Source organism: Nuphar pumila, chromosome 10 (genome assembly GCF_984573655.1).
Source record: "Nuphar pumila chromosome 10, dmNupPumi1.hap1.1, whole genome shotgun sequence".
NCBI classification, from domain to species: domain Eukaryota; kingdom Viridiplantae; phylum Streptophyta; class Magnoliopsida; order Nymphaeales; family Nymphaeaceae; genus Nuphar; species Nuphar pumila.
The window spans coordinates 118,119,443-118,140,277 of NC_143258.1; the positions used below are offsets into that span (position 1 = coordinate 118,119,443).

At 37.5% G+C, this 20,835-nt stretch overlaps 1 pseudogene across 1 annotated transcript; it reads right to left on the minus strand.

The window, feature by feature from the left end:
- Nucleotides 1–1,620: 1,620 nt before the first annotated feature.
- Nucleotides 1,621–2,666, minus strand: LOC149828062 (protein MIZU-KUSSEI 1 pseudogene; annotated as a pseudogene). Its single transcript, XR_016434713.1, has one exon. The product of XR_016434713.1 is annotated as a protein MIZU-KUSSEI 1 pseudogene (transcript).
- Nucleotides 2,667–20,835: the final 18,169 nt, after the last annotated feature.

Here is a 20,835-nt window from a genome sequence, read left to right on the forward strand (position 1 = left end):
CTGGCTCCACAATTTCTGCCCCCATAAAAACTTTCTCTGTGGCGCGGCCCATTTTTGTGCCAGTAAAAGAAGCTTTACACTGGCACTACAGCCGGTGTGCACCAATTAAAGCTGTTTTTCTTGTAATGAGTTCAAAGCCTTGGAATAGGATACGGCAAGGGATGAGGTCTATTTCACCGAGGGCCTGATGATACAGTCCAGTCCACTACAGTCCACTATTCTTGCCATTAGATTGCATGGCAGTCACATGACTCTGTATTTATGCCCAGGCCCATAGACGTGCAGCAACGAGCCGCACCATCCATGCATGAAGTAGGAACAAAGAGCATTCCACACGTTGTTTGTCGCTTTCATCTCCAATGTACATTGGTCCTGAAGTTCGGTTTGTGCGGAGTAGGTCCTAGTAATGTAGGAACGTGAACATCTGGCTGGCAGGCACGGTGGCACCACGAGCCGACATAGGCTCCATGATTGGGTGGGCCGCTCCTAGCTGCCTGGTTAACCTTAGCTGGTGCATTGGCTGCATGCACCATGGCCTAGCAAGCTTGTATGCCTTAAGGTCCTACTACAATACTTGACCTGATCTTGGGAGTATCGACTTGGAGAGTAGGTCATGGTAGATTGATTATGACCTTGAACATCCACAGTTGGGGTGGGATGGATTATGTCATTTTCCATCCCCCACTGGCCTCCACCAGCAAAATGCTTTTACCTCAAAACAAGGGAAAGTGTTCCCCCAAGTGGCTCTTATTTGGCCATTGTGATGCTGTACATGGTGAAATGCTGGCAGACAGGATCTCTCTCTCTCTCACGCACCCCTCGTGTGGCCTAATGGATCTTTTGGCTGCTCGTGCGCACGTCAACGTCCAACAGTCAATCATGCCTATCACATTTGGGCTTTAATTGCCAAAAGGCATCACACCACCTCCGCTCTCTCTCTCTGGCTAGAGAAATTCAGGTTGGATCAGGTGATATGCTAAAACCTAAATTTTATCACTACCGTTCTTAATCTTCTTTCTGTAATGATGATATGAAAACTTTTCCCATTAGATGAATAATGAACGGTGGTGATTTGTAGACACAAAAAAAAAAAATTTGTGTTTTAGTATATCACCTGATCTGAGCTCCACCTAATTCTCTCTCCCTCACTCGTCATCCACCAACAACTCTATGCCACGACATCCATTGCAAACATTATCTTTTGGAGAAGAATGAAAGCTTCCTTTGCAAATGTATAAATGCCCCTACTTGCCTAGCATTTAATTTCTCAAAGTACCCTTTGCTTTTAAGAAAATTGACATGCATCCTCATTCATTCCATTAATATATTACACTATGTATGGAAAATGACGGCTAGATATTTCAAGATACCAAAGCTCGGTAATTCAATTCTGACCACATTTTCTCCTAAACAGCTTGTTGATAGCATAGGGTCCATTTATACATTATTAATCAATAATCATGAAATGCTTTTTAAACCCTTCTTTAGGAGACACTGCAAGCTGGATTTAACATATAAGTCCAATTGTTACTCCCAGTATCCACCGTCCCTTTAGGCTTTAACCACCAATAGGAAATGGATACCCATCCATTTGTAGATGCAGTTAATCAAGTAAGACTATTTCTTTTCATTTTAAATCCACAATGAAATATGAGATTAGATGTTTTAAAATCCCACATTATCATAAAGACATGCATAAATGAAGATGAATTACATTGAAAATCATCACTTGTTATATAATGACAAGGACTTATTCGTCATTATTAGAAAAGAAGAGCTTACACTAAGTCCTAACTTAGGGATATATATATATATATATATATATATATAGAATATCCCATATTGTACAAGTCTTTTTCTTATGTAGAGGGGGCAGAGGGCATCTTCTTTTGTTGTTTTGTCACCTTGCTGTCGTTATGTTCTTAGCAAGAAAATACTGAGCTCCTGACCCGCGCTGCCCACTGGGTTTATCATATGGAACGACTCTGAATCAGGCGAACCGGAGATTCGTTCGAAACTCGCCCTCAAGAACATAAGTTCCCCTTTGACGGACTTCGACTCGGCCGGCAAGACCCCTGCACCGACTGATACCGACTTCATCATCTTGAGGACCGAAGCGTCGGTCTCTGTCATCCGCCTCCTAGTGGCATACCCGACTTTCCGGCCATTACAGTACATGGTCCAGGCCGGTACAGAGAAAAGAGGTGTACCGGTTTGGCTCCTAGACCGGTCACACTCGAGGGCAATCCGGAGGAGGCCTGAGCGCATTTCTTTGGCGAGGTAGCTCGTAGGGATGGCGAATTCAAGGAGGAGCAAGGGGAGGCTCCTTGAGTCATCTTGGAGGCAGAAGCTGACTCGGCTCTTCCGGTACCCAAAGAACGTACCGGTTACGGTTGAGCCGAGTGTAGACTCAGCATCCTCTGAGGGAGGATAGGTCATGGAGTGACACCCACAACACGGGACCATGAACTCGACTAGGGATCTGATCGAACGCCAGCATCTGACATCCTTGCCGCAATCAACGGTTGTTGGGCCATCGATTATTCTGATCGTTTGGCTACCAAGGTCGATCATTCCCATCGGACGGCTGAAATTGTGTCCCTCGATCTCTTCGCTTCACTAGGATGTTATGGATATGGAGTATCAGAATTCGTGTGTGGGATATGTATGTGAGGTAGAGTGAGTCCTTGGCTACCAGCTTTGGTGCGTTTAAATAGGGTTAGGGGGAGGGACATGGGCCAGTTAGATAAGCAACATGCGCACCTTCATGCTCCAAAAAAATTACAAAAACATGCCACTCATATTCTAAGTATCATATACGGAAATTATTGCAAGAAAACAGGTTGCCTAACGTGCTATGTAATATTCCTCTGGATGTTGCTTTATTTCAAATCGTGGACTCTTCCAAGATTGTCCCAAAACAGAATTTACGTCCTTTTCTTTCTTCCTCTTGTCCATTCTTTAATTACTAGTCAATAATCTTGGAGAGAGAAAAAGAGCTATTGGAATATTTCATATTTTATAATAAGGTGAAAATGGCACAAAGTGCTTCGCTTCAAACTGCTTAATTACCAATGAGATGGATTTTGGTATGTGACATGGTAATGTTAGTAACATTGCATCATTAATTAAGCTGTTTTGCTTTTCTTTTTTTCCTTTGTGTAATTTTGAACCAATCAATTGTGGATTTAGCCTTACACTTTAAGGAGCTCATATATGTATCTGTATTTGAAAAGGGGATAGTCCTCCCACAAAATGGTCCACTGTCTACACTTCATTCTCACCTTTAAGAACCATATCTAGAGGTTTGTTTCAGCGAATCTGAGTATACAGATGTGAACCAAGTATTCCATCAAACCTTTTTGATGTATAGGATACAAAAAAAAATCGATGGTTCTGAAATTTCTAAAATTTTCTATATTGTAGAATCCTTCCTACATATGAAGAAAGTTCTATCCAATGCCTGCTTACAGGTTTTTGACCATGAAGATTACATCCTATGGCCAGATTTGCTGAATCACTTCCAAATGTGATTCTTGAAAGTAAGAATGAACGCGAGGACCATTTAGTGAGAGAGTTATCTCTCTCTCTCTCTCTATCTATCTATCTATCTATATATATATATATATATATAGTCACTAGAATATGAAAACTGAAAATATAAGAACTAATATATAAACCATGATTTTAATGGATTTTTTGTTCTTTTCTCTTGAATCTAACCGTACGGATGTGATCTTGGTTTTATAAGAACCCGCTCTTGAATCATCTGATTTTGTTGCATAAACTAGATTTTTTTAAGGCTTTAAAATCAATGGCTCATAATCTTCATAAATATTCAAACATTAAAAATTTGTATTTTTCATAAAATATACATGATTCAATGGTTGATTCCTAGCAAATCTAACATGCCGAGCACATCCACGTGGTTAGATTTGCTAAAAAAGTATTGGAAATGCTCATATTTTTTGTTCTCATATTTCAGTTCTCATATTCTACATTTGCAAGGAATCAACCATTGGAAAAAATATGATTTTTGAATGCTTGAATATTTATGAAGATTTTAGAGTCTTTTTTGTGAAATTAGAACTAGATTAGAGAAAGGTTTTTAGAGTCCTACCTCTATCATGACTCATATTCTAATTAAAAGTCTTAATTAAAACCAACTTGAGAAGAATTGATTGGACTCTCCATAATCACCTTCTTGGAAGGTGAAAAAATTCTCTAGAGAGGTGGCAATGTCTCACCCTGTACTTCTTAATTAGAATCATCCCATGTGGGCCTTGTCGGCTGGCTCTCCTTGCTTCTGGCATGGACAAGTGTTATGCTTATTTTTCTTCTAGTATGAACATGTATCCATTGACTTTTTCACAAGTGAAGAGCACATCTTTGCTACTACATCACTTTTATAGGTCTCACCTAGGCCTAGATGTCTCTCACTGTATGTAGGAAAAGATGTATAGATCTTGGAGCTCAAATCCGCATCATCTTCTAAAATTCAGGCCGTAGTATTTTCAAAGGGTTTTTTAATTTCATGTATTGCTTAAATCTGATGTGTTTGGCACAGTCGATTTAACAAGAAATGATACTTGTATCATGTTTTTTGATGAAAATCATGACTTTTTAATCATTGAATATTTAGAAAAATCTTAGACCATCCTTTTTTTAAACATTAATAATCCAAGAGCTGTTTCCTATGAAATCAAGCATGTAGAATTCATCTGTATGGCATATATATAGATAGATACTGTTAATGGATGCTTTTCCGCCGCTGTTGCCGCATGTATCAGCGGCTACAGTTTTTTTAAAATGTAAAACTTGAATTAGGGGCGGTCGTGACTGCCACTAACTCACGATTTTATACTCAAAGCATTAGCGTTGGTGGAGATCGCTGCTAATGCTTTAGATTACACTAAATCAGCCGCATTCTCGTTGGACGAGAAGCCCGCCCACTGTTACGGGCTTCTCTCTCTATATGTGTGTAGAAATGGGTAGGACTAAAAAACGTGATTCTTATCATTGTTTATTTACTGCCATGGCCCATGCTAGATCTGCTCTATGGGTCATACGTCATCTTTTAGAATGGGAAATCCTTGTAGAAACTAATCAAGCGCAAGTTGTTATGTTGCAGTCGGCTTCAGTACACATAAGCAAGTTCGGAATCAGTTTTTGAGGTAAGAAGTAGACGAACAAACAGGTCACTGAGTGACCTGAACTACGAAGATTGAAAGAGGCTTCATAAAGAGATGATGATGAAGCATATGGGGGATTCAATCACATATTGGTTAAAGTAATACATGCGTATGTGCATATTGTTGGCGTTGATATATTCTAAGAGGCACTACCGTAGGAAAAAAAGAAATATTATAAGAGGCACAGTAAGCTACTGTAAGACGCTCATCCATGATTATGGTGTGTGTGTGTGTGTGTGCGGTAAAGAAGGCGAGGTGAGTGATTGCCATGACTCCGTACATTGGGGCCACGCTCTCGGGTGGGAAGGGATTCTCAACTTCAATAATGTTGCCCACGTGAGATGGCGTGCGAGGTGAGCGATGGGGCGGTGGAAGGCCGGAGCAGTGACTGAGAAGAGGGTTGGCGGTAACTGCCCGTGGGATAGGCAGCAAGGCGCGCGCCTACTCGTGAAGTGGGCCCTGGCCCATGCGTGGGCCAATCCTGCTTAGCTGATTCATGCGCCCTTCCTCTAATCGACAACCTTCGAGTCAAACTTTGAGGGGATTTTATCTCTCTCTGACAACCAACAAGTGGTCCTCTCTCTCTCTCTTGAGTGGATGTACTTCGTGTTATTCACTTAACTTCTTCTAGCATGGCGTTTCTTCGTGGTCCAAGAAATACCATGCCCATCAACACCACCTTTACTTTGATGAATAAGAATGAGTTGGCTCTTGTTGACCAAGAAAATGAAAGGTTTTGTGCACTGTTATAAAGCTTTAAATAATAAATTTTTTACCCGGTTTCTCAGGGAAATACAATGGCACAAGGGGCTCCCAACAAGTTCAAAAGCTAAACATGTCACATAGTCTTCGTTCAAGAGGTTGCAGTCCTTGCAATGAGTGCAATCCTCGTGCACTGACATCACTACCTCAGAGGTAGGGTTGAGTTAATCAATTTTTCATAAAATAAAGAGAAGCTCCACTCTTCAGTGGGCAAGCTTCTCGAGTGCGTCTATAATCATTAGGCTATGCTTACTGTCCATATTATATAATAAGCATGTTCTCACGCTTTTATGATTTGGCATCTTCATGATATCCAAGCATGTTTCTCGAGACAGCAGAAAGGTATTTGTGTCATTTTAATATGCCTTGATAATCGTGAGTGATATGAAAGAGATACTGGATTTTTTTAATAATTATAATTTAGTACGCATCTTCATGATCATGCAATCTTTCAAAGTAAAGCATTGGACTGCGGCAAATAGCACGCGTTCAATATTTTTCTTCTTTCATTTCACCTTTCTTTAGTCAATTCCTTACAATATATATGCTATAGTTTTTTCCACTAAAAAGATAATCAAATACTTTTATCCTGCACTTGTGGGTTATGATAAAGGAGAATAAGCATATTATTATTATGGCACTTCTTAGGGATAGCAGTGGACCGGGGAAACGGGCCCCGCCCTGCCCTGCCTCGTCCCGATTGAACAGGGGATGGAGGACATGAAACAGGGATAGAGGCAAGAATGGAGGTTAAAAACAAAACCCGTGTGGAGATGGAGCCGGGGATAGACTTAAGCTTTTCCTTATCTCATCACGTCCCCATTTCGATCCTCACCTTTTCCTGCCCCGACCCTTCTTCAATCCTTCTTTAGGAATGGCAATGGACTGACCAAAAACGGGGTTTCATCCCACTGCACCTCGCGTCATTTGAAGTGGGGACGGAGGACATGAACGGTGATGGAGATTAAAATCAAAACCCGTACGAGGATGGAGGGCAGGATTTTGAGACGGTACATGGGTGGAGACCTTGTCCCCTGACCTGGTCCACTGCCATCCCTAGATGTAATAGTGATCAAATAAAGTTATACGTCTAGGTTATAATTGAGAAAGACGCGTCATAGCATGAAATATGGTGTTGAATTTGCGTTTGAAGTACAAATCTACTTGGCCTAGGCTGACAAGCAAGTGGGGGAAACTTGGTTGTTATCTTGATCAGTTTCATCGTTTCTATAATCATTTTATCTATATAAGTGAACGAGCAAAAGGAATATCAACAAAGAAAATGTTATTTAATACGTTTTTATTCCTAAAAGGTGACGATAGTATTACTTTTTTTTTTTTAATTAATTAAAACATTAAAAACCAACTTAAAATGTTTTTCTTCGCAACCATCATCATAAACAATTAGGGAACCTTGACAAACTCCATCGAGCTTCAGTTCGAACAAAGGACAAGTACATGATGAGAAGCATTTTCTGTGATCCAGTTAACATCTAATTCGTATCGGGTACAACCCCATAGCTTGCTGGGCTGAGATCGGGTGATATTGATTTGTTCAATATCCACGTACCCTCATTAATGGGAGTCCTTTTACGCTCCTCTCAAGGGTATTTTTGTACTACTCTTTGGGCTCCTTCAAAGGCATTTGTACAAACATGTCTCGTACAGGATGTGTGGTGAATATTGAAAAGTGGTGATTTTTTTTTTTAAGAAAAAGCTGGTGTTAGGCAGACCCTTACCATTATACAACGATACCATTGGGATTTGAACTTGCAGCGTCTCAACACAAGGTGACGGAGACTAACTGCTCCTACCAGACAAGTGGAGCCCCCTATCAGTTATATAACGATACCAGAAAAGTGGTGATTTTTAATATCACCCGATCCCAACCCTAGCTCATGAGTGTATCATTTGATCAAGCTCCTCGTCCTCTTTTTCAGGTGCGCACATCCAATGTTGTTAGTATGGGTATGGGCCCTGAATCATTTGGCCAATGATTCAGCTGTATCGGAGGCCGATATGGATACTCAAGTGAATCATTCTGTATCGATTCAAAAATAATAAAAAACTTAATCAAAACGTGACACGTGTTAAAATTATTAAAAAAATATATAAAAAATTAGTTTTTAGTATTTTTATATTTATTAAAAAAATAACTGATTAAGAGGTAATGGGCTGATATAAACGTTACGCACCGATACTGACAACATTGCGCCCATCACTTATTCTGATGTGTTGCTGGCTGATATGTCTTTTATTCTTTTGAAATTTTACCATTTAACCCTATTCCATTAGAATATTTCAGTTGACGTTTCTCATGTTCGATGTGTCATGGTCTATCCCTTCTCCATGGACAGACGGTACATCAGGTGCAATAACGTCCCGCTGCAAGCTGACTACCTTAATTTGTTGTTGGCCCCCACAACTGACAGGCTGTCATCCAAAGATGAAGGGCGATGAGGTGCATAGCACCCTGCAAGTGTGCAACGTGATTGTACTTGATCCGCCCTCCCAAGGACACATCGAACAAATTAAAATTTGTTTGTCACGCCAATAGTTTTGTGCTTCACCTACTTGACATTGCAGTAGCAATACCGTATGCCTTCTACCACATCCAATCGTGCCCACTTGCGTGGATTGTTGGGGGGAGGAGAAGGCCGTGGGCATGCATAGTTTTTTCCTACCTCTCCTAGTCTATAGTCTTATCCCAATCTGATGTATGTGGTCCAACTAATTCTTGGATCCTAAAGGCTTGATGCTGATGCATCATATGAGCTATGTGATGTAAGTGGTTTGTCATGCACGTGGTCACGTTTTCTCGTGTCCTTTGGATCTGAAATGAATCTGAAGACCGTCCCAGAAGTTGAAAAGTTGGGAGATTTCGTGTGTTCTGCAAAGGACAAGAGGAGCAGCTCCCATGTGATCACCTACGTACGTACATTCTAATGGAAAAATCGATGGGACCATATTACAATGGGAAGGCGACTTTCTTGGATTTATGAAGAGTGCATGAATTTAAGTGATTAATTAAAAATTGAGATAATGGGGGACAGAGATCGGATTTGTTCTCAAGATGGCTAGGGGGCATAGGCTCATACATGCTGGAAGACGACGTATTTCATAAATTCAGGTGCCTTGCATGATACAACATGCAAAACCTAAAATGAAGAGTATACGAGGCAAAATCCGTTGCTCGATTTACCAAACTACAATCTACGGGCTAGGCTACAATACCAAACTACAAGGCCAATTATATATGTCTTAATGGTTACAAGGGTGAGTCCTAGTTGCAGTCCGCACATCCTTGTTCCTAGGATTTTTCTCCCTACGGTCCAAAAACGAAGAGGGAGGGGGAAAAGGGTTTAGAGAGAAGGGAGGAGAAAGAAAAATCAAAGTTAAAAATAATTCATCATAAAAAACTAACCATAAACTACAAAATAATGTATTTATATTAAAACACCAAAATCCTCGTCCTATGATGGATCTTGGATAAATCCCATATCGAAAAATAAAATTCAACTAAACACACAAAGCAAATGGGCCGATTTTGGATCCAAATGAATCCTGAATGTAGTACTCCTCCAGCTTCTTGCATTTTCTTCTTCTTTACGGATTGACTTAAATCTAGCTCCCCCCTCCATCATTCTCGTCTGGTTGGCAAAAGTTTGGCTTCAATGAACGTAGGAGAATTGGTTTAGCATGATCAAACATTAAGTTGTACACATCATCTCTACGAATAACAATAAAATCCGCTTCTTGGTCTCCACTTTCTTCAACTCGTTCTCCATGGTCCTCTTGCTTTGCAAGATAAACATGCTTGTTATGGGTAGGGCACTAGGAAAGTGAAATGCCTAATACCATCACACCTTAAACATCTTTGTCCATTCGTAGCCACTTGAGCTCGAGATTGTGTGTTGTATGTAGGACCCAATCCCTCAATCCATGGTGCTTGCTTTTAATCTGGCTATCCTAAGGTTTTGCCGTCATGCAAACTCACTACTTGGGTTAGAGGAGTTGCCTTGTACCAAGGGTGTAACATGTCAATTTTTTAAACCAAAAATTTTAAGATTTTTTTTTTATTTCTTTACACGATTTTTAAGAACACAATGAAAACTCTTTTTAAGAACGATTCAAGCCTTGGACGGATTACAGTTACCAACACACACTTGAAAGACTAGAATAATAGAATCAAACCATTAATTAAATTGCAATAAATCAAATACCAATATTCTAAAGATCAGAGTTTACAAGACTAAAGAAAAATAGTAAAGTAAATAAAATGATTTAGTCTATCCAACAAGCCTAAAGAAATATAACCCTCTTAATGCCACCTTGAGCATCCTGTCATCGCCGTTTAACTTACTCATTACCTGAACTATTAAAATTTAGGAGCATTAATCACAGCCCCAGTAGAAAAATACCCTACACATAGGCATGAAAAGAATACAAGTACATAAAACATACATATTTCCTAATGTAAATAAATCATAGCATGTCATAGCACAATTAAAGATCCCAACAATAATAATCTAATCATGTAGGATTATACAATAATTTATTCTTACCATCAAATGATGTATCTGCATAATAACATTAGTAGTCAAGATAATAATCAAACAAATCTATGTATGCCAACATATGCATGAACTAGAAATTATATATGACATGCATAAAAATTTATGCCAATATTCAATGAATCATTTAACTACTGGTGAACCTAATCTAATGCATTATTTTTCTTTTCTTTCCTGAAGGGTACACACTCAAGACCTAATCTTGACTCAACAATCCGATGAGGGTTTATTATATTATGCATTTTAATTAACCAATCAATTCAAAGAGCCAGACCAAACATCTACTAAAGTGATCTTTAACCGAGAGAGAAACTTATCAGTGGTTCAGGGAATTGATTTATACTCTGCAGAGCCTGACTGTTTACCTAGGATAAATTGATAGCCCCAACCCCCTACACCGATGACTGGGGGGCCAAGAGGTGTCAATGCCCTCAAAACATATCAGTCAACGATTATACCTTCTACCTTCTTTAAAGTAAGCCACTGAAACAAATGAGCTATTAGGTGTTATTTACAATAAGTTCAAATACACATTATATGCACTCTGCACCAAGCTCAACAGCCCCAAGCTCCATTATGAGTAGCTCAAACTACAGTCTCACAAGGCAATAACCCACACCCCCTATAGTCACTAAGGTGTCCCAACATAATTCATTTGAACCCAACTTAAGGTACATGCTCTCTAGTTAGGAGCACCCAAGAGTCTAGTTGAAGTGTGTGTGTATATGAGCATGTTTAACAAAGTTAAATCAGGTACTTACAAGTACCTCATTGGTTTCACCGAACCTGACTCACATTTGAGCCCCATGTATGCATGCCTCACATGACTTGCAACATAACATATGCCACATACCATACTTCATGATGCATGCGACTCATTTTAATTTAGCATGAACCATAAACTTCATAGAATAACATATGCATACCACTTGGCCTAATTATCATGTTTAATATGCAGTCTCATATGCCATCAACTAGATTTAGGAAGTTCGAACAATGAAAACTAGATTTAGGAAGTTTGACCAGTGAAACTGGATTTAGGGGGTTCGACTAGTGAAAACTAGATTTACGGGATTCGACCAGTGAAAACTGGATTTAGGGGGTTCGACTAGTGAAATTGGATTTAAAAAAAGGCTTAACCCAAAGGTTGATTTTGGCAAGATTGGCGAAAATGATTTCGATAAAAGACTTGACCCGAAGGTTGAATTGGGAAAAGACTGGTGTTTTAAAAAGTGCTTGTTGATTTATGACGAGAGATTTTCAATCTTTACCCTCACGATGACTTGGACAAATGTCGGGGTCTCAAGATTATCCCTTATCCTGAATGGGTAATAAATCTGATGCAAATGCAAAATGGATGCAAATGAATGCGAACAAATACAAATGAATGCAAATGTATGCAAATGAATGATTAAAGATTTTGTTTGATCCTGCCTGCATACAAGACATTTTGAAGTAAAGACAATTTTTTTTTCAAAAAAAATGCCCCAGTGTAACTGGGGAATAAGATATTGGACGAAAGATAAATAATTGATATTCGATGAAAGCGCTTTGAAGATAACAAGGGAAAGATTAATGATGCGCTTCTTGATTGATTCGAGAGGCACTCTAAAAGAGGTCACTCCTTATAAGAAGACATTAAACATTTTACAAAGGAGAAATATAAAAGATGGCGCCAAAGCCATGAGAAAATTGATAAATTTATTAATGCATGGAAGAGAGAAATAACAGATCGATAAGAGAACTGGGATTACATTGCCCCTTCAAAATGACAAAAGCAAAATGAAGGAAGTGATATAGCATTGGCATCATCTTTCTTCTTTGCCTCCAGAGAGGATGTTAGCGAGATAGTTGGTTGACTCTCCTCCTCGTCAATAAGCTTTTTGTCAATGCAATCATGCACGATGTTCTTAAAGACGAAGCATCGTTCGATATCATTCCCTGTTGTTCGGTGAAACTTGCAAAATTGATCTTTTCATTTGCCCTTTGTGACAGGAGGATTAGCAATCTTTGGGAGTTTAACTTTTCCCTTGACCAGCATATATTCAAGGATCTTTTTGAGGGGTTGGTCTAGGGGAGTAAATTCACGATCGTGACCCCAACCATCACGTTTTACCTTCTATCGAATGCTTGCTTTCGACTGGGAGCTGGAATGGAAAGGCTTGGTCAGGACGGCCGGTTGGTCCTCTTCTTCATCCTCAATGAAAAAACTCTTGTCGATGTGATCTTGAGAACGAAGCAATGTTCGGTGTCATGTCTCGTTGCCCGATGAAATTTACAGAATTGATCTTTAAATCTTCCTATAACGGCGGAAGGATCAACAATTTTTGGAAGTTTAATCCTCTCTTGGGTCAGCATATACTTGAGAATTTCTTCACGCAGTTGATCAAGGAGAGTGAAATCATGAGTAAAACTCCAATTGTCATGCTTCGCTTTTTCTTGAGTGCGTGATTTCTGGCAAGAGCTTGATTGGAGAATCTTGTTATCTTGCTTGAAGGTATCTCCCTTTTTGCCTTCATTGTTGCTTATGTCGGGCTTAGAACTTTTTGTGTTGATGCTCTTGCTAGTGATGTTCTTGAAGAAGGAGGCAAATGTCTTTTTCTTGATGGGAGCCTTTTCGGGACTGTCTTCAGCTTGCTCGGACATAATCTTAATCATCATTTTCTTGAACAACTGATATGCAATGTGATTGATGTCATCCCTGTCAGTCTGACTCTGTCCTTTGGCAAATCTTGGAAGAATTCATCTATTCTTGCTTGATGTTGAAATCACTGATGCACTAATAAGATGGCGTCTTTTTGCCTGATCTGATCTGAACTACTTGGGAATATTGATGCTCTCTAGACGAAATCATCAAACCATGATAAAATAAGAATTGTTGAAGGAAGATGATTTTATTAATAGTAAACTTGACAAAGAGGGGCGGACAAACAATCTGCCACCACTCATGATAGTCAGAAGACACTCGAGGATTAGAAAAACCAGTGAGGGTAACAAAAGAATCTCAGCTATGCTTGGCAGAATGGTATGCTCTGGACCACTGAGCCGACTTTAGATCGAACTCTGGCACAAATTCTAATAATAATCGAGCTTCAATGCGCTTCTGCCTCTGCGAGAACTGCTTGACACATCGCTCTGGTTGCTAATAAATGGAGAAGAAAGGTCCGAGAAACTTGAATCGCTTGCCATATGCATAAGTGTATCGAGGAAGTAACTCCTGATGGTCGAAATAATCCCACACGATTTCTTCTTCATGGAGATTCTCGATTAAGAATCTGTACCGAGAAATGGGTAATGGCTTCTTGCTGTTATATCTGAATGAGCTGGCTCGAGTCAGTACATGTCGAAGGAATCAAGACTGTAGTACGTAGATGCATCCTTCTACTAAGATAGAATCTTTAAGCACGAAACAGGTTAATCCATGGTATAAGAAAGCAAGCGTGACTATGGCAATTGAGAGACGGTTGGTCTGTCGACTTCTCCATCTTCGCAAAAGCTGTACTATTCTGATATCAATATAATTTTGTCCATCCTGGAAGAAGGCTAGTCCTACTGTACACAAGACCATCGCGTGTTGAATCCTTTCTCGTGTTGCTCGGGATAAAGAGTCGACTTTTTCAAATGCTTCATACTGTTGGTACAGTTCAAACAGATCGACATATTGGCTCTCATATGCCTCTATCAGCGGCCAAGATCTACGTCTAGTCATACGGGCTAAAGCATCTCGGGGGTCAAGTCCCTTGACATTGATCAGAAATTGCTGCTCTATGGGATCATCGGGCCGACCAGCTGGCTCAGGTAGACCCATGATGTCTGAGAATTTGTCCAGTAGTAGAGTCATCTCTCCCCACGAAAACTGAAAGGTACAAGTACGTGGATTCTACCGCTATGCTAATGCTTGAATCAAGTTATCGTTGATGATCTGTTCTCCCACTGCTGATGTCAGTACCAATCCGCAGTCACTCAGATGGTCCAAAAACATACGAGAGAAGTTTTTGAGCCAAAAATAGTACCACCGGGGAATGAAAAGCTCGGTATTCAGAGTTCGATGATCGGAGAGACCTTGCCGCACCTTATAGGAGATATGACCCTCAGAAAAGACTGAATCAAGCTGACTGGATGCCATCGGAATAGACTGGAAAATACAGAAGAAGTAAGGACAGGACTTGAGAGAAAAATCACACAATTTTTAAAGAAATTGCAGGCAGGATAAAAACAAGGCTGGAATTTCGAGATCTAGACGAAAGTGAGGATAGAAATCATATGGAGTTTTGAAGAAAATAGAGGTTTTGAGAAAATCGTCCAGGGTTTGAGAAGATCTTTGTAGAAATAAAGAGAATATGAGAAAATAAGTAGAAAATAAGAGTTTTTAAAAATCGTTGAGTATTTTTTAGAAAAATTATAGAAAATATGAAAAAATAAAAAAAATAAAGGGAAATAACCAAAGTACATTCAATCACATCATGTACAAACAAATATGCACATACAACATTCCCTAAAAGCTGACTCTAGATGCATAAATTTTGAAATAGTTGTAGGGCCCTAACCCTAACTCTAAGGCTCAGATCATCTGTAACCAATCATGCTATGCCGATATACTTGAGCCGAGACCCGATGTACATGGCATAAAATCAATTTATCTGGTTCTAGGCTTGTGTTTTCCAACATCCTTGAGCGCCTGTCGATATACTTTGGACTATGGCCCTCGGTACATGACAGAGGGAGATCAACCCAAATAGGTGGCCTAGTTGTGAGGCTTTGTCCCAAACTATGGTTCTGGAAGAAAGCTCAGCAACGTGAAGACCAAGTAAGGATAGGTGGGGTTGTTTTTGAAAAATGACCATCATGCAAGAAAATAGAAGGCTCTAATGACCTAAAGAAGTAGAATTTTGAAAATTTTATGAGAAGCAAACATTGTTTCCAATCAAATCCTAGATTGAGGAGGATTGTATTTGACCTAAGTCTATGTGAGCATGAATAATGTCTGCTCAATCAATCCTACCAAACTATGCCTAAGTCTATATGAAATCCGTGTTAGCTGAGTTTGATTCTAGGCTCCTAGGTTCACATGAAAATAGAGCTGTCATTGTAGAACACGATTTTGACAAGTTGAATAGAGCAAAGCACTAGATTGATCAAGCGAAGACAGGTCCCATCTCGGTAGCCAAACCTGTTATCATTGTAAAATTTTACTTTTGCAAGTCAAACTGACCTTTGAAAGAGATTTTGAAAATAACTCACCGCCGTTTTAAAATACAGAATAATTTTGAAGAATGGGACTCGCCTGTCGGTACGAGGTTCAACCGTTCCTGGCACCATAACCAGAGGTAATCAAACCAAGAATCAATCAAGTGATTTACTTTGCTCAACTTGTCTAAATCGATGTTCTATTTCTTAGATGTACAAAAAATCAGACGTGCTATGACTTAGAGAATTTTTTTATTGAAAATCATGATGTATGCTTTAAAGATTGGAAATACTTGGAAAAGATGACACTTTGAAAATCGTGAGCCTTGTTGAGAGAATATTTCTGAAGAAAAGGAAAGTTGATTTCTGAAGAAGAGAAAATTGATTTCTGAAGAAATCTTTGATGCTTTAGGAAAATTGATTTCTGAGGAAAACTTGGATAATTCTGAGAAAAGTTTGTTTTCTATGAACTTGAACTTTGGAATTGGGAAAATAACTTGGAAAATCGATTTTTGAGCTTTGAAAAGCATTTGGAAATCCTTTGAAAATCCAATGGTTTTTTAGAAAATCGATTTTGAGAAAAATCAGAAGAAATTTAAGAAAAATCGATTTTTTGAGATGAAATTGAGAAATAAATAAAAAAAAGGGGCATGTGGCCTTGTGAAATACTTTCATGATGCAATTTAAATCTAGATGAATGAATGCAATTTTAAAGAAAATATTTTCTGAAGAACTTTTGAGAAAATTATTTGAAAAAGAGAGTTTATGTGCCTTATAGAACTTTTAATGAAGTAAATTCGCCTCATATCCCTGACTATGGCAAAAAATATGGATTGAATATATCTCATTTGATTCTAAAAAGAGAATAACATTTATAAAAGATTGAAATATGCAATGATTTTTGAAGATAGCCTAAGAGTGTAGGTTGATTGTGGCTTAAAAGAAGATGATAAATCTGAATTTTATTTGTATTCTGACTATGGCCATAAATATGAACTCAATCGAGTTTACCAACTCCTAGAAGCTAGTGCACGTGCCATTCGTGTAGACCATTGTGAGTTTGAATATGTATGAATTATCATCCATCACACATTAACATTATTAAAGAAAATTTAAACTATGTACATATGCAAACCTATTCTGAGTAGGTAAAGTAAATTCTTATTCCAAATTTACATTTAATTTACATCACTAATTGAATTTAAATAAAGAAAAATAAAAAGAAATACAGTCTTGAATATCCCTACAAAACTAGAAAACTTGTTAGTGAAAATATGTTAGCTTTTCTGACTTTATCCAGTAATATCTGGAAATTATTGGATTCATCCAGATATAAGCCTTTTTTCATGCTTTCCTAAGATAAATATAATAAAATATGATATAAAGTTGAAGAAATAATAAACATAAACAACTTTAAAATTTGTAATTTGGGGAAAATTGACAAAAATACTCCTAAAAACAAGACTATGGCCTTGAAATCATGGTTTTCAAAAAATATTTTGGTAAATTTTTTTATTTAGGGTTCAAAAAGATTCAAATCAAGGCTAAATTGGGTATAAAGTATCCTAGAATGATTATAAATATAAGAAAACCCTAAAAACATAAAGTTTTATGAAAAAATTAGAAATATCACAAAAATCATGATTTTGCCAGTGTTTTGCTCGAATCGGGACTATGCGGGCACCCTGTTTTTGCAATTTAATCAAACCAAGCCTCAAACGAATTCCAAAATTAATAAAAATTAACACATGCACTTATGATAACCCTAAAATTAAACTAAAATTAAAAAAATCTAATTTTGACTTTATTTTAATACAAAAATTAAATAAAACCCTAAAATATACAATTTTGCCCATGGAAAAGTACCTACCACAGTGTTAGATGTGAATCAGGGGTCAAATCACCATAGAAATTCATAAACATTTACAGAGAGATACTAGACAAAAAAATAAAGATTTTTCTTTTGACAGATAAGAAAAATCATCTCTGGTTAGGAAGATATCGTTCCGACAATATACGATCAATTATAACAAATATAAAACATATTAAAATAGGTACTCCTGATTTTGGGTATACTAAAATACAGCAAATCTCATTCAAAATTTATAAAATTTTAGTAGTGAATAGTAGACACATAGAGAAATATTTTCCTTTTTACAGATCATCAATCGGATCTCTGGTTAGAGAGATACAATCGACACAAGTCGACTTAGAGTTTAAACGAGATATAACGAGTTCTGAGAAACCGATTCTAACTTATAACAGAGGAAAATTAGTAAACAAATGCAAAAAAATATGAAAAAATATAGTAAATACTAGACATCAATACGAAATTATTGTAATTTACGGATCCTAAATTGGATCACGGATGACAGAAATATCGCATCTGTAAGTTGCTCTCGATTCTCAATAGCGATTTCACGATTTGAAAAATAAGATTTGGTTTTCTATTTTTTGGACAGGGTTTCCAGACCCAAAACTATCTGATTTTTTACAAGGAGTCACTGAAAAATCTGTGAACTAACCTAAAAAATCAGATTTTTCTAACAAGGATTTGCCCATGAAATAATATGATTTTTACGGCTCCAGCATCGAAACACATGAATATTCAATAAAACACTAAAAACCATAATTTAAACATGAAAAATAATGAAAAAAATATGCAAATAACACAACGAAATTGAATTTGATGCTTGAATGTTTAAAATAAACACTTATATAATAAGAAAATAAAAAAATCTAGGGAATATACAATTAGTTTTGATTTAGCCTTTGAAAAGGGTGATTCGACCCATTTAACGGGCGGAATTCATCTTTTATTGGGCAAAAACATAAAAAGCCTTAATCTAAACCATTCTAACGGATCAAAAATGAAAAATAAACCATGGAACAGCTTTAGATCATGTTCTTGATCTCATTTTAAGGTTCTTGGAGGGAGACTATGCTCAAATTCAACGAAGAAGGGGTGGCAATGGTGGAATCCATGGTAAAAGCATAAAAAATTAATAAAAAAACAGGAAAGGAATTATAAAATCTTACCTTGGATGGCTGCAGCTGCAATGGAAAAAGGAGAGGATGCAGAGAGGAGAAAGTGGCCATAAAAATTGAGAGAGAAAAGAGAGAGAGAAAGATCCCCTCGACCCCTCTAAAGAGCCCTTTTTATAGCTTTTTAAAAATCCATGTAATTAGGGCTTAATTAAAACCTAACTTTGACTTTTTCAAACTCTATCTAAAACCACTAAGGGGGGACGATTTTTATGAGGATCCTAACCCTAAATGGACTCTAACTAACCCTAATTAAACTTCTAAATATTTTAGGAAACTTCTCAAATGTGGTGCCATATTTGGTTTTTAAAACCCTAAATTTTAAAACTTTAAAAACCTAAGTTAAAATCTAAAGTGAAAAAGGGGTTTTAAAATCAAGTTTTTGACTCTTCTAAACTCCTAACTAACCCTAAGCTAACCCCAACTTTTTCAAATGTGGCGCCACCCAGAGTGGGCCCCACTTGATTTTTAAAAAATGAATTTAAAATTTGAAAATACAGGTTTTCAAAAAGGGGTTTAAAATTAGAATGAAAATTGAAAGTTTTTAAAACCAAATAGAGTTCTGACTGGATCAAGACTCTTCCATATATGGCGTCAACTGGGTGGGCCCCACATCACAATTTTGAAAAAGTTGAAATAAAGACTGAAAATGGTTTTAAATGGAGTTAAAATTGACAGATGAAATTTAGAGGTTTTGAAAATAGAGTCCTAAGCGAACTGAAACTCTGGACCAGAGTCTTGAACCAACTGAAACTCTAAAATTTATGTTTTTGAAAGCCCAACGAAGAAGTTTTTGAAGGATTTTCTCAAAACTAGTGAAAATAAGTTAGAAAATGCAGTCAGGGTTAGAGTCTTAACTCAATCGAAACTCTGAAATAGAGTTATGAATCAACTGGAACTCTGCAAAATGAACTAAGTTTTGAAAACAAGTGGAGAAAATGAGAAATAAAGGCAGAAACAATAATCAGGATGGAGTCCTGATCGGATTAGGTCTCTTGGATAGAGTCCTGATCGAACTGAAACTCTAGATTTTTGGCATTTTCTGAAAAATAGATGAAAGAATTTTTGGAAACCAGTGAAAATAGCAACAAGCAGTGAAATCAGAACAGAGTTCTGATCCAACTGGGACTCTGGGGACAAAGTCCTAATTTGAATAAGACTCTTAAAATTTTGGATTTTCTAAGAAAACAAATGAGAGGATTTTAAAAAGCAGGTGAAAATAAGGTAGAAATTGAAGTCCGGTTCAAAGTCCTGATCTGACTAAGACTCTGAGGAAGAGTCCTAATTCGACTAAAACTCTAGGAATTTTTGGTTTTCTAGAAAAAAAATGATGAGATTTTAAAAAGAACTTTTAAAAACAGGTGAAAATGAAGAAAATGAACTCAAAATAAAGTTCTGATTCGATTAGGACTTTGAGATAGAGTCCTAAAATTTTGAAACGCTGTGATAAAAGTGTAACAATTTTAGTTTCTAAAGAGATATATGAAGAGATTTTTAAAAGATTTTCTCAAAATTGAGGTCAGCTTCAGAGTCCTGATCCAATTGGGACTCTTTGAATAGAGTCCAGGTTCAACTAAAACTCTGAGTTTTTTACTTCTTTTGAAAGATTTTAAAAGATTTGGTTAAAAAAAAAGTAAAATAACAACGAAAGATAGAGTCCTAATCTGACTGAAACTCTGAAGTAAAGTTTCAGTCTAACTAAAACTCTAGAATTTTGACCAGAATAAAGGATTTTCACAAAATTTTATTGAAAACAGGTAAAAATAGAGATAAAAAGCAGAATCCTAGTCCGACTGATACTCTGTGATAGAGTCCTAATCGAACTGAGACTCTAAGATTTTGGCTCTTTTGAAAGTCAGTTGAGAAGGTTTTCAAAAATAAGTGAAGAACATGAGTAAAGGATGAAATTGGGATAGAGTCCAAGTACGACTAAAACTCTGAAAAAGAGTCCTGATCCAGCTGGAACTCTAGAATTTTGGTTAAAACGATAGATTTTGAAAGGTTTTCTCAAAAACAAAAAAAAATGGTAGTCAAAGGTAGAGTCCTGATCCGACTGGGACTCTGAAAAAAGAGTC